This window comes from Pseudophryne corroboree, chromosome 11 (assembly GCF_028390025.1).
Source record: "Pseudophryne corroboree isolate aPseCor3 chromosome 11, aPseCor3.hap2, whole genome shotgun sequence".
Lineage (NCBI taxonomy): Eukaryota > Metazoa > Chordata > Amphibia > Anura > Myobatrachidae > Pseudophryne > Pseudophryne corroboree.
Genome location: NC_086454.1, coordinates 178,727,037 through 178,740,501, shown reverse-complemented (window position 1 = coordinate 178,740,501; position 13,465 = coordinate 178,727,037). Strand labels below are relative to the sequence as shown.

The following is a 13,465-nucleotide window of genomic DNA, read 5'->3' as shown; positions in this document are numbered from 1 at the left end:
TATGTTTTGCAGGTAACCCAGCAGGTGCATATGTGTATTAATTACTCACTGACACATTTTAAAAAGTCCACTTGTGGAGCTAATTATTTACTTGTGGTTCTGCGAGGAGACCTGCAAAACATGCACTGTGTGGGGTTCTGAGAACCGAGTTTGAGAACCTGTGGAATAGACCAATGAAAAACCTAATATATTTTAAATGATTATTATTTGATAAAATGTCCGTAAAATGTACAATACAGTTCATGAGCACTAGTGTTGGCATGGTGTGATGTTAAAGGCTCTGATTTCTAATTAATTTAGTACAAGATCAAAAGTCCTTGACACCTATATTTGACATTAAACTATACTAGCTATTATATTTCACAAAGTTTACATATTAATATTGAAGCAAATTAAAATAAAATGTATCAGATATTTCTGCCAACAGGAAAAATGTTTTGATTTCCAAGTAGCACCATCCAATTGAGTTCAGGTAGTTGTCGCCGAGTGGTTAAGGCGATGGACTTGAAATCCGTTGGGGTTTCCCCACGCAGATTCAAATCCTGCCAGCTACGTACTGCTTTTTATGCATGTAGAAAGCTAAGCTCATTTGTCCTTGATAACTTTATTTTCCATGAAACTAAAGTAGCTTTTACATTTCCCAAAGTTTAACTTACTGTAAAAGCTACCAAAAAAGGAAAACATTGATTTTGCACACAGCTTGCCAATGAAACAACATTAAGGTAGTTGTGGCCGAGTGGTTAAGGTGATGGACTCAAAATCCATTTGCTTTTCAAGCTGGTTTAAAAACAAAATGCATTCAAGATAAAGAGAATCAAAGCATGTTATGTTTAAGAATTGAGTTCTCAATCTCAGCTTAGCTCACCTACATATATATCCTGTTTTACAATGGACTTCTTTTTAAACCATATAATCTCAGACAGTGTCTTCCTGCATTCTATGTACATGCTTGTGACCTTGTATAAATGTTTCCCAGTGGCAACTTATGCATGCAGATTCTTTCTATCTGGACTTACAGCTGTAGAGATGTAATGAAAGGTAAGAAATAATGTCTGGTAATCAACAAACTATTAATTGTGCAGTGTCAGTTGTTCTAATTCCAAACTTTATTAAGGAATAGACCATAAGTTCTCCAACTAAGTCCTCTGGACCCCACACAGTGTATGTTTTGCAGGTAACCCAGCAGGTGCATAGGTGTATTAATTACTCACTGACACATTTTAAAAAGTTCACTTGTGGAGCTAATTATTTACTTGTGGTTCTGCGAGGAGACCTGCAAAACATGCACTGTGTGGGGTTCTGAGAACCGAGTTTGAGAACCTGTGGAATAGACCAATGAAAAACCTAATATATTTTAAATGATTATTATTTGATAAAATGTCCGTAAAATGTACAATACAGTTCATGAGCACTAGTGTTGGCATGGTGTGATGTTAAAGGCTTTGATTTCTAATTAATTTAGTACAAGATCAAAAGTCCTTGACACCTATATTTGACATTAAACTATACTAGCTATTATATTTCACAAAGTTTACATATTAATATTGAAGCAAATTAAAATAAAATGTATCAGATATTTCTGCCAACAGGAAAAATGTTTTGATTTCCAAGTAGCACCATCCAATTGATGTCAGGTTGTTGTGGCTGAGTGGTTAAGGTGATGGACTTGAAATCCATTGGGGTTTCCCCATGCAGGTTCAAATCCTGCAAGCTACGTACTGCTTTTTATGCATGTAGAAAGCTAAGCTCATTTGTCCTTGATTACTTTATTTTCCATGAAACTAAAGTAGCTTTTACATTTACCACAATTTAACTTACTGTTAAAGCTACCAAAAAAGGAAAACATTGATTTTGCACACAGCTTGTCAGTGAAACAACATTAAGGTAGTTGTGGCCAAGTGGTTAAGGTGATGGACTCGAAATCCATTTGCTTTTCAAGCTGGTTTAAAAACGAAATGCATTCAAGATGAAGAGAATCAAAGCATGTTATGTTTAAGAATTGAGTTCTCAATCTCAGCTTAGCTCACCTACATATATATCCTGTTTTACAATGGACTTCTTTTTAAACCATATAATCTCAGACAGTGTCTTCCTGCATTCTATGTACATGCTTGTTTGTGACCTTGTGTAAATGCTTCTCAGTGGCAACATGTGCATGCAGATTCTTTCTATCTGGATTTACAGCTGTAGAGATGTAATGAAATGTAAGAAAAAATGTCTGGTAATTAACAAACTATTAATTGTGCAGTGTCAGTTGTTATAATTCCAAACTTTATTAAGGAATGGACCATAGGTTCTCAAACTCAGTTCTCAGGACCCCACACAGTGTATGTTTTGCAGGTAACCCAGCAGGTGCACAGGTATATTAATTACTCACTGACACATTTTAAAAAGTCCACTTGTGGAGTTAATTATTTACTTGTGGTTCTGCGAGGAGACCTGCAAAACATGCACTGTGTGGGGTTCTGAGAACCAAGTTTGAGAACCTGTGGAATAGACCAATGAAAAACCTAATATATTTTAAATGATTATTATTTGATAAAATGTCCGTAAAATGTACAATACAGTTCATGAGCACTAGTGTTGGCATGGTGTGATGTTAAAGGCTCTGATTTCTAATTAATTTAGTACAAGATCAAAAGTCCTTGACACCTATATTTGACATTAAACTATACTAGCTATTATATTTCACAAAGTTTACATATTAATATTGAAGCAAATTAAAATAAAATGTATCAGATATTTCTGCCAACAGGAAAAATGTTTTGATTTCCAAGTAGCACCAACTAATTGAGGTCAGGTAGTTGTGGCCGAGTGGTTAAGGTGATGGACTTGAAATTCATTGGGGTTTCCCCGCGCAGGTTCAAATCCTGCCACCTACGTACTGCTTTTTATGCATGTAGAAAGCTAAGCTCATTTGTCCTTGATAACTTTATTTTCCATGAGACTAAAGTAGCTTTTACATTTCCCAAAGTTTAGCTTACTGTAAAAGCTACCAAAAAAGGAAAACATTGATTTTGCACACAGCTTGTCAGTGAAACAACATTAATGTAGTTGTGGCCAAGTGGTTTAGGTGATGGACTCGAAATCCATTTGCTTTTCAAGCTGGTTTAAAAACGAAATGCATTCAAGATGAAGAGAATCAAAGCATGTTATGTTTAAGAATTGAGTTCTCAATCTCAGCTTAGCTCACCTACATATATATCCTGTTTTACAATGGACTTCTTTTTAAACCATATAATCTCAGACAGTGTCTTCCTGCATTTTATGTACATGCTTGTGACCTTGTATAAATGTTTCTCAGTGGCAACTTGAGCATGCAGATTCTTTCTATCTGGTTTTACAGCTGTAGAGATGTAATGAAAGGTAAGAAATAATGTCTGGTAATCAACAAACTATTAATTGTGCAGTGTCAGTTGTTCTAATTCCAAACTTTATTAAGGAATAGACCATAAGTTCTCCAACTCAGTCCTCAGGACCCCACACAGTGTATGTTTTGCAGGTAACCCAGCAGGTGCATAGGTGTATTAATTACTCACTGACACATTTTAAAAAGTCCACTTGTGGAGCTAATTATTTACTTGTGGTTCTGCGAGGAGACCTGCAAAACATGCACTGTGTGGGGTTCTGAGAACCGAGTTTGAGAACCTGTGGAATAGACCAATGAAAAACCTAATATATTTTAAATGATTATTATTTGATAAAATGTCCGTAAAATGTACAAAACAGTTCATGAGCACTAGTGTTGGCATGGTGTGATGTTAAAGGCTCTGATTTCTAATTAATTTAGTACAAGATCAAAAGTCCTTGACACCTATATTTGACATTAAACTATACTAGCTATTATATTTCACAAAGTTTACATATTAATATCGAAGCAAATTAAAATAAAATGTATCAGGTATTTCTGCCAACAGGAAAAATGTTTTGATTTCCAAGTAGCACCATCCAATTGAGGTCAGGTAGTTGTGGCCAAGTGGTTAAGGCGATGGACTTGAAATCCATTGGGGTTTCCCCGTGCATGTTCAAATCCTGCCAGCTACGTACTGCTTTTTATGCATGTAGAAAGCAAAGCTCATTTGTCCTTGATAACTTTATTTTCCATGAAACTAAAGTAGCTTTTACATTTCCCAAAGTATAACTTACTGTAAAAGCTACCAAAAAAGGAAAACATTGATTTTGCACACAGCTTGTCAGTGAAACAACATTAAGGTAGTTGTGGCCGAGTGGTTAAGGTGATGGACTCAAAATCCATTTGCTTTTCAAGCTGGTTTAAAAAAGAAATGCATTCAAGATGAAGAGAAACAAAGCATGTTATGTTTAAGAATTGAGTTCTCAATCTCAGCTTAGCTCACCTACATATATATCCTGTTTTACAATGGACTTCTTTTTAAACCATATAATCTCAGACAGTGTCTTCCTGCATTCTATGTACATGCTTGTGACCTTGTATAAATGTTTCCCAGTGGCAACTTATGCATGCAGATTCTTTCTATCTGGACTTACAGCTGTAGAGATGTAATGAAAGGTAAGAAATAATGTCTGGTAATCAACAAACTATTAATTGTGCAGTGTCAGTTGTTATAATTCCAAAATTTATTAAGGAATAGACCATAAGTTCTCAAACTCAGTCCTCAGGACCCCACACAGTGTATATTTTGAAGGTAACCCAGAGAGGTGCATAGGTGTATTAATTACTCACTGACACATTTTAAAAAGTCCACTTGTGGAGCTAATTATTTACTTGTGGTTCTGCGAGGAGACCTGCAAAACATGCACTGTGTTGGGTTCTGAGAACCGAGTTTGAGAACCTGTGGAATAGACCAATGAAAAACCTAATATATTTTAAATGATTATTATTTGATAAAATGTCCGTAAAATGCACAATACAGTTCATGAGCACTAGTGTTGGCATGGTGTGATGTTAAAGGCTCTGATTTCTAATTAATTTAGTACAAGATCAAAAGTCCTTGACACCTATATTTGACATTAAACTATACTAGTTATTATATTTCACAAAGTTTACATATTAATATTGAAGCAAATTAAAATAAAATGTATCAGATATTTCTGCCAACAGGAAAAAAAATTTGATTTCCAAATAGCACCAACCAATTGAGGTCAGGTAGTTGTGGCCAAGTGGTTAAGGTGATCGACTTGAAATCCATTGGAGTTTCCCCGCGCAGGTTCAAATCCTGCCAGCTACGTACTGCTTTTTATGCATGTAGAAAGCTAAGCTCATTTGTCCTTGATAACTTTATTTTCCATGAGACTAAAGTAGCTTTTACATTTCCCAAAGTTTAACTTACTGTAAAAGCTACCAAAAAAGGAAAACATTGATTTTGCACACAGCTTGTCAGTGAAACAACATTAATGTAGTTGTGGCCAAGTGGTTTAGGTGATGGACTCGAAATCCATTTGCTTTTCAAGCTGGTTTAAAAACGAAATGCATTCAAGATGAATAGAATCAAAGCATGTTATGTTTAAGAATTGAGTTCTCAATCTCAGCTTAGCTCACCTACATATATATCCTGTTTTACAATGGACTTCTTTTTAAACCATATAATCTCAGACAGTGTCTTCCTGCATTTTATGTACATGCTTGTGACCTTGTATAAATGTTTCTCAGTAGCAACTTGTGCATGCAGATTCTTTCTATCTGGTTTTACAGCTGTAGAGATGTAATGAAAGGTAAGAAATAATGTCTGGTAATCAACAAACTATTAATTGTGCAGTGTCAGTTGTTCTAATTCCAAACTTTATTAAGGAATAGACCATAAGTTCTCCAACTCAGTCCTCTGGACCCCACACAGTGTATGTTTTGCAGGTAACCCAGCAGGTGCATATGTGTATTAATTACTCACTGACACATTTTAAAAAGTCCACTTGTGGAGCTAATTATTTACTTGTGGTTCTGCGAGGAGACCTGCAAAACATGCACTGTGTGGGGTTCTGAGAACCGAGTTTGAGAACCTGTGGAATAGACCAATGAAAAACCTAATATATTTTAAACGATTATTATTTGATAAAATGTCCGTAAAATGTACAATACAGTTCATGAGCACTAGTATTGGCATGGTGTGATGTTAAAGGCTCTGATTTCTAATTAATTTAGTACTAGATCAAAAGTCCTTGACACCTATATTTGACATTAAACTATACTAGCTATTATATTTCACAAACTTTACATATTAATATTGAAGCAAATTAAAATAAAATGTATCAGATATTTCTGCCAACAGGAAAAATGTTTTGATTTCCAAGTAGCACCATCCAATTGAGTTAAGGTAGTTGTGGCCGAGTGGTTAAGGCGATGGACTTGAAATCCATTGGGGTTTCTCCACGCAGATTCAAATCCTGCCAGCTACGTACTGCTTTTTATGCATGTAGAAAGCTAAGCTCATTTGTCCTTGATAACTTTATTTTCCATGAAACTAAAGTAGCTTTTACATTTCCCAAAGTTTAACTTACTGTAAAAGCTACCAAAAAAGGAAAACATTGATTTTGCACCCAGCTTGTCAGTGAAACAACATTAAAGTAGTTGTGGTCAAGTGGTTTAGGTGATGGACTCGAAATCCATTTGCTTTTCAAGCTGGTTTAAAAACGAAATGCATTCAAGATGAAGAGAATCAAAGCATGTTATGTTTAAGAATTGAGTTCTCAATCTCAGCTTAGCTCACCTACATATATATCCTGTTTTACAATGGACTTCTTTTTAAACCATATAATCTCAGACAGTGTCTTCCTGCATTCTATGTAATAATAATAATAATAATAATAATTTTATTTATATAGCGCTCTTTCTCCAACAGGACTCAAGGCGCTTTACAGACATCAAAAACAATGCACATGATACAGAGGATTTGAGTAATACAACAATTGACAAGCAACAGACATAAAAGAAAACCTTAAGCCCACAGAAAGCATAACGCAGGATTGGTGCAGGCATTTTGGGTAATAACTTCCAAGGGTTGTGTATTCCACCCTCACAAGGTACCAGGTGCAGCAGCCATATTAGGCGCTCGGCGTAGGATTACCCAGGGTGGGATAGTCCACCCCTAGAAGTGATGACACAAAATGGGGGTGATTTCAGAGTCCTACAGTTCAGAGTAGGGTTCCATCAAAACCATCAGGCCTATGTATTTTTCATCCCATCCACAAGTGTACCATATGGGGCAGCCATGTTGGGCGCACTTTGGAGGTTACACTGTGGGAGGTGAGCCATACAAGGGCCAAGGTCAAATGTGGGAAAACTGATGCTTATGTTGTAGTATGATGTACCCTGCATGTAGGGCACAATGGAAAGGTGTGCAATCAGTGTAGGTAAACATTACAGGAAAAACACATGGTGGAGTGGAAGCGAGCAATGGAGGAAAAAAAAAAAAAACAGGTAACTAGTGGCAGAGTAGGATTGGGCTAACATTTTGATTAGATCTTAGTACGGGTGGGTAGGATAATGTGGGGGCATACTCAATACTTAGAAGCAATAGGGATGTCCCTGCTGAACCTGGTCCTGTGCCCCACAGTTCCTTGTTCAACTTGGGGATTAGGCCCGGGGGCGGGCTTGATGTTCTCAGCCAGAGAGGTGCTAAGCCTGGTCTTGGTGTTCTCATGTTTGATGCGAGGAGAGGCCACATTAAGTTCCAGAGTTTTGAGGTTGTGATGCAGTCCTTCTGTGATCTTGTTTGGTTGTTTGCCTTCTGTTTTCCTTCGGTTTAACACAGGTATAACACTGCTGTTTTGGGCTGCCACTTTATAACTAGCCACTTCATAAAATAGCCACTGCAGCGACGTAATAGTCCTGGCGTCCTATGCTTTACTGACTAAATAGCTCTACAAACATATGTCCTGATTACAACCCCCTCCCCCACACAGCAACCCTACCACCGAAAGGTGTTAATCAGCTAACAAATGTGAGGTTTGAAAACCCCAGTCAACAACTATAAGTTTTTGCACACTACAGATATTAAACAACTTAAACAATTTTAAAAACATACAATTTAATGAGCAATGTTCTGCAAATATTTACCAGCAAGATTTTACTAACAGAGTATCAATGTTCTGCAAATATTTACCAGCAAGATTTTACTAACAGAGTATCAATGTTCTGCAAATATTTACCAGCAAGATTTTACTAACAGAGTATCAATGTTCTGCAAATATTTACCAGCAAGATTTTACTAACAGAGTATCAATGTTCTGCAAATATTTACCTGTTGACAAGAAGGAGAGACAGGAGTCAATTTTGAATATCAGTTGAAAATGTAACTAATGAAACACAGGTATAACACTGCTGTTTTGGGCTGCCACTTTATAACTAGCCACTTCATAAAACAGCCACTGCAGCGTCCTAATAGTCCTGGCGTCCTATGCTTGTGACCTTGTATAAATGTTTCTCAGTGGCAACTTGTGCATGCAGATTCTTTCTATCTGGTTTTACAGCTGTAGAGATGTAATGAAAGGTAAGAAATAATGTCTGGTAATCAACAAACTATTAATTGTGCAGTGTCAGTTGTTCTAATTCCAAACTTTATTAAGGAATAGACCATAAGTTCTCCAACTCAGTCCTCTGGACCCCACACAGTGTATGTTTTGCAGGTAACCCAGCAGGTGCATAGGTGTATTAATTACTCACTGACACATTTTAAAAAGTTCACTTGTGGAGCTAATTATTTACTTGTGGTTCTGCGAGGAGACCTGCAAAACATGCACTGTGTGGGGTTCTGAGAACCGAGTTTGAGAACCTGTGGAATAGACCAATGAAAAACCTAATATATTTTAAATGATTATTATTTGATAAAATGTCCGTAAAATGTACAATACAGTTCATGAGCACTAGTGTTGGCATGGTGTGATGTTAAAGGCTTTGATTTCTAATTAATTTAGTACAAGATCAAAAGTCCTTGACACCTATATTTGACATTAAACTATACTAGCTATTATATTTCACAAAGTTTACATATTAATATTGAAGCAAATTAAAATAAAATGTATCAGATATTTCTGCCAACAGGAAAAATGTTTTGATTTCCAAGTAGCACCATCCAATTGAGTTAAGGTAGTTGTGGCCGAGTGGTTAAGGCGATGGACTTGAAATCCATTGGGGTTTCTCCACGCAGATTCAAATCCTGCCAGCTACGTACTGCTTTTTATGCATGTAGAAAGCTAAGCTCATTTGTCCTTGATAACTTTATTTTCCATGAAACTAAAGTAGCTTTTACATTTCCCAAAGTTTAACTTACTGTAAAAGCTACCAAAAAAGGAAAACATTGATTTTGCACCCAGCTTGTCAGTGAAACAACATTAAGGTAGCTGTGGTCAAGTGGTTTAGGTGATGGACTCGAAATCCATTTGCTTTTCAAGCTGGTTTAAAAACGAAATGCATTCAAGATGAAGAGAATCAAAGCATGTTATGTTTAAGAATTGAGTTCTCAATCTCAGCTTAGCTCACCTACATATATATCCTGTTTTACAATGGACTTCTTTTTAAACCATATAATCTCAGACAGTGTCTTCCTGCATTCTATGTACAGTACATGCTTGTGACCTTGTATAAATGTTTCTCAGTGGCAACTTGTGCATGCAGATTCTTTCTATCTGGTTTTACAGCTGTAGAGATGTAATGAAAGGTAAGAAATAATGTCTGGTAATCAACAAACTATTAATTGTGCAGTGTCAGTTGTTCTAATTCCAAACTTTATTAAGGAATAGACCATAAGTTCTCCAACTAAGTCCTCTGGACCCCACACAGTGTATGTTTTGCAGGTAACCCAGCAGGTGCATAGGTGTATTAATTACTCACTGACACATTTTAAAAAGTTCACTTGTGGAGCTAATTATTTACTTGTGGTTCTGCGAGGAGACCTGCAAAACATGCACTGTGTGGGTTCTGAGAACCGAGTTTGAGAACCTGTGGAATAGACCAATGAAAAACCTAATATATTTTAAATGATTATTATTTGATAAAATGTCCGTAAAATGTACAATACAGTTCATGAGCACTAGTGTTGGCATGGTGTGATGTTAAAAGCTTTGATTTCTAATTAATTTAGTACAAGATCAAAAGTCCTTGACACCTATATTTGACATTAAACTATACTAGCTATTATATTTCACAAAGTTTACATATTAATATTGAAGCAAATTAAAATAAAATGTATCAGATATTTCTGCCAACAGGAAAAATGTTTTGATTTCCAAGTAGCACCATCCAATTGATGTCAGGTTGTTGTGGCTGAGTGGTTAAGGTGATGGACTTGAAATCCATTGGGGTTTCCCCGTGCAGGTTCAAATCCTGCAAGCTACGTACTGCTTTTTATGCATGTAGAAAGCTAAGCTCATTTGTCCTTGATTACTTTATTTTCCATGAAACTAAAGTAGCTTTTACATTTACCACAATTTAACTTACTGTTAAAGCTACCAAAAAAGGAAAACATTGATTTTGCACACAGCTTGTCAGTGAAACAACATTAAGGTAGTTGTGGCAAAGTGGTTAAGGTGATGGACTCGAAATCCATTTGCTTTTCAAGCTGGTTTAAAAACGAAATGCATTCAAGATGAAGAGAATCAAAGCATGTTATGTTTAAGAATTGAGTTCTCAATCTCAGCTTAGCTCACCTACATATATATCCTGTTTTACAATGGACTTCTTTTTAAACCATATAATCTCAGACAGTGTCTTCCTGCATTCTATGTACATGCTTGTTTGTGACCTTGTATAAATGCTTCTCAGTGGCAACTTGTGCATGCAGATTCTTTCTATCTGGATTTACAGCTGTAGAGATGTAATGAAAGGTAAGAAAAAATGTCTGGCAATTAACAAACTATTAATTGTGCAGTGTCAGTTGTTATAATTCCAAACTTTATTAAGGAATGGACCATAGGTTCTCAAACTCAGTTCTCAGGACCCCACACAGTGTATGTTTTGCAGGTAACCCAGCAGGTGCACAGGTATATTAATTACGCACTGACACATTTTAAAAAGTCCACTTGTGGAGTTAATTATTTACTTGTGGTTCTGCGAGGAGACCTGCAAAACATGCACTGTGTGGGGTTCTGAGAACCAAGTTTGAGAACCTGTGGAATAGACCAATGAAAAACCTAATATATTTTAAATGATTATTATTTGATAAAATGTCCGTAAAATGTACAATACAGTTCATGAGCACTAGTGTTGGCATGGTGTGATGTTAAAGGCTCTGATTTCTAATTAATTTAGTACAAGATCAAAAGTCCTTGACACCTATATTTGACATTAAACTATACTAGCTATTATATTTCACAAAGTTTACATATTAATATTGAAGCAAATTAAAATAAAATGTATCAGATATTTCTGCCAACAGGAAAAATGTTTTGATTTCCAAGTAGCACCAACCAATTGAGGTCAGGTAGTTGTGGCCAAGTGGTTAAGGTGATGGATTTGAATTCCATTGGGGTTTCCCCGCGCAGGTTCAAATCCTGCCACCTACGTACTGCTTTTTATGCATGTAGAAAGCTAAGCTCATTTGTCCTTGATAACTTTATTTTTAATGAGACCAAAGTAGCTTTTACATTTCCCAAAGTTTAGCTTACTGTAAAAGCTACCAAAAAAGGAAAACATTGATTTTGCACACAGCTTGTCAGTGAAACAACATTAATGTAGTTGTGGCCAAGTGGTTTAGGTGATGGACTCGAAATCCATTTGCTTTTCAAGCTGGTTTAAAAACGAAATGCATTCAAGATGAAGAGAATCAAAGCATGTTATGTTTAAGAATTGAGTTCTCAATCTCAGCTTAGCTCACCTACATATATATCCTGTTTTACAATGGACTTCTTTTTAAACCATATAATCTCAGACAGTGTCTTCCTGCATTTTATGTACATGCTTGTGACCTTGTATAAATGTTTCTCAGTGGCAACTTGAGCATGCAGATTCTTTCTATCTGGTTTTACAGCTGTAGAGATGTAATGAAAGGTAAGAAATAATGTCTGGTAATCAACAAACTATTAATTGTGCAGTGTCAGTTGTTCTAATTCCAAACTTTATTAAGGAATAGACCATAAGTTCTCCAACTCAGTCCTCAGGACCCCACACAGTGTATGTTTTGCAGGTAACCCAGCAGGTGCATAGGTGTATTAATTACTCACTGACACATTTTAAAAAGTCCACTTGTGGAGCTAATTATTTACTTGTGGTTCTGCGAGGAGACCTGCAAAACATGCACTGTGTGGGGTTCTGAGAACCGAGTTTGAGAACCTGTGGAATAGACCAATGAAAAACCTAATATATTTTAAATGATTATTATTTGATAAAATGTCCGTAAAATGTACAAAACAGTTCATGAGCACTAGTGTTGGCATGGTGTGATGTTAAAGGCTCTGATTTCTAATTAATTTAGTACAAGATCAAAAGTCCTTGACACCTATATTTGACATTAAACTATACTAGCTATTATATTTCACAAAGTTTACATATTAATATCGAAGCAAATTAAAATAAAATGTATCAGGTATTTCTGCCAACAGGAAAAATGTTTTGATTTCCAAGTAGCACCATCCAATTGAGGTCAGGTAGTTGTGGCCAAGTGGTTAAGGCGATGGACTTGAAATCCATTGGGGTTTCCCCGTGCATGTTCAAATCCTGCCAGCTACGTACTGCTTTTTATGCATGTAGAAAGCAAAGCTCATTTGTCCTTGATAACTTTATTTTCCATGAAACTAAAGTAGCTTTTACATTTCCCAAAGTATAACTTACTGTAAAAGCTACCAAAAAAGGAAAACATTGATTTTGCACACAGCTTGTCAGTGAAACAACATTAAGGTAGTTGTGGCCGAGTGGTTAAGGTGATGGACTCAAAATCCATTTGCTTTTCAAGCTGGTTTAAAAAAGAAATGCATTCAAGATGAAGAGAAACAAAGCATGTTATGTTTAAGAATTGAGTTCTCAATCTCAGCTTAGCTCACCTACATATATATCCTGTTTTACAATGGACTTCTTTTTAAACCATATAATCTCAGACAGTGTCTTCCTGCATTTTATGTACATGCTTGTGACCTTGTATAAATGTTTCTCAGTGGCAACTTGAGCATGCAGATTCTTTCTATCTGGTTTTACAGCTGTAGAGATGTAATGAAAGGTAAGAAATAATGTCTGGTAATCAACAAACTATTAATTGTGCAGTGTCAGTTGTTCTAATTCCAAACTTTATTAAGGAATAGACCATAAGTTCTCCAACTCAGTCCTCTGGACCCCACACAGTGTATGTTTTGCAGGTAACCCAGCAGGTGCATAGGTGTATTAATTACTCACTGACACATTTTAAAAAGTCCACTTGTGGAGCTAATTATTTACTTGTGGTTCTGCGAGGAGACCTGCAAAACATGCACTGTGTGGGGTTCTGAGAACCGAGTTTGAGAACCTGTGGAATAGACCAATGAAAAACCTAATATATTTTAAATGATTATTATTTGATAAAATGTCCGT

General features: G+C 36.1%; 10 non-coding genes across 10 annotated transcripts; all 10 read left to right on the top strand.

Annotated features, from left to right (window-relative positions):
* The first annotated feature begins 472 nt into the window (after positions 1–472).
* On the top strand, positions 473–554 carry TRNAS-UGA (transfer RNA serine (anticodon UGA)). Its single transcript has one exon. It is a non-coding gene; the product is annotated as a tRNA-Ser (tRNA).
* A 1,080-nt stretch (positions 555–1,634) lies between these two features.
* Positions 1,635–1,716, top strand: TRNAS-UGA (transfer RNA serine (anticodon UGA)). The gene has a single exon. It is a non-coding gene; the product is annotated as a tRNA-Ser (tRNA).
* A 1,084-nt stretch (positions 1,717–2,800) lies between these two features.
* Positions 2,801–2,882, top strand: TRNAS-UGA (transfer RNA serine (anticodon UGA)). The gene has a single exon. It is a non-coding gene; the product is annotated as a tRNA-Ser (tRNA).
* A 1,080-nt stretch (positions 2,883–3,962) lies between these two features.
* On the top strand, positions 3,963–4,044 carry TRNAS-UGA (transfer RNA serine (anticodon UGA)). The gene has a single exon. It is a non-coding gene; the product is annotated as a tRNA-Ser (tRNA).
* Positions 4,045–5,125: 1,081 nt separating this feature from the next.
* TRNAS-UGA (transfer RNA serine (anticodon UGA)) lies at positions 5,126–5,207 on the top strand. The gene has a single exon. It is a non-coding gene; the product is annotated as a tRNA-Ser (tRNA).
* Positions 5,208–6,287: 1,080 nt separating this feature from the next.
* On the top strand, positions 6,288–6,369 carry TRNAS-UGA (transfer RNA serine (anticodon UGA)). The gene has a single exon. It is a non-coding gene; the product is annotated as a tRNA-Ser (tRNA).
* Positions 6,370–9,058: 2,689 nt separating this feature from the next.
* On the top strand, positions 9,059–9,140 carry TRNAS-UGA (transfer RNA serine (anticodon UGA)). Its single transcript has one exon. It is a non-coding gene; the product is annotated as a tRNA-Ser (tRNA).
* Positions 9,141–10,224: 1,084 nt separating this feature from the next.
* On the top strand, positions 10,225–10,306 carry TRNAS-UGA (transfer RNA serine (anticodon UGA)). Its single transcript has one exon. It is a non-coding gene; the product is annotated as a tRNA-Ser (tRNA).
* Positions 10,307–11,390: 1,084 nt separating this feature from the next.
* Positions 11,391–11,472, top strand: TRNAS-UGA (transfer RNA serine (anticodon UGA)). The gene has a single exon. It is a non-coding gene; the product is annotated as a tRNA-Ser (tRNA).
* Positions 11,473–12,552: 1,080 nt separating this feature from the next.
* TRNAS-UGA (transfer RNA serine (anticodon UGA)) lies at positions 12,553–12,634 on the top strand. Its single transcript has one exon. It is a non-coding gene; the product is annotated as a tRNA-Ser (tRNA).
* Positions 12,635–13,465: the final 831 nt, after the last annotated feature.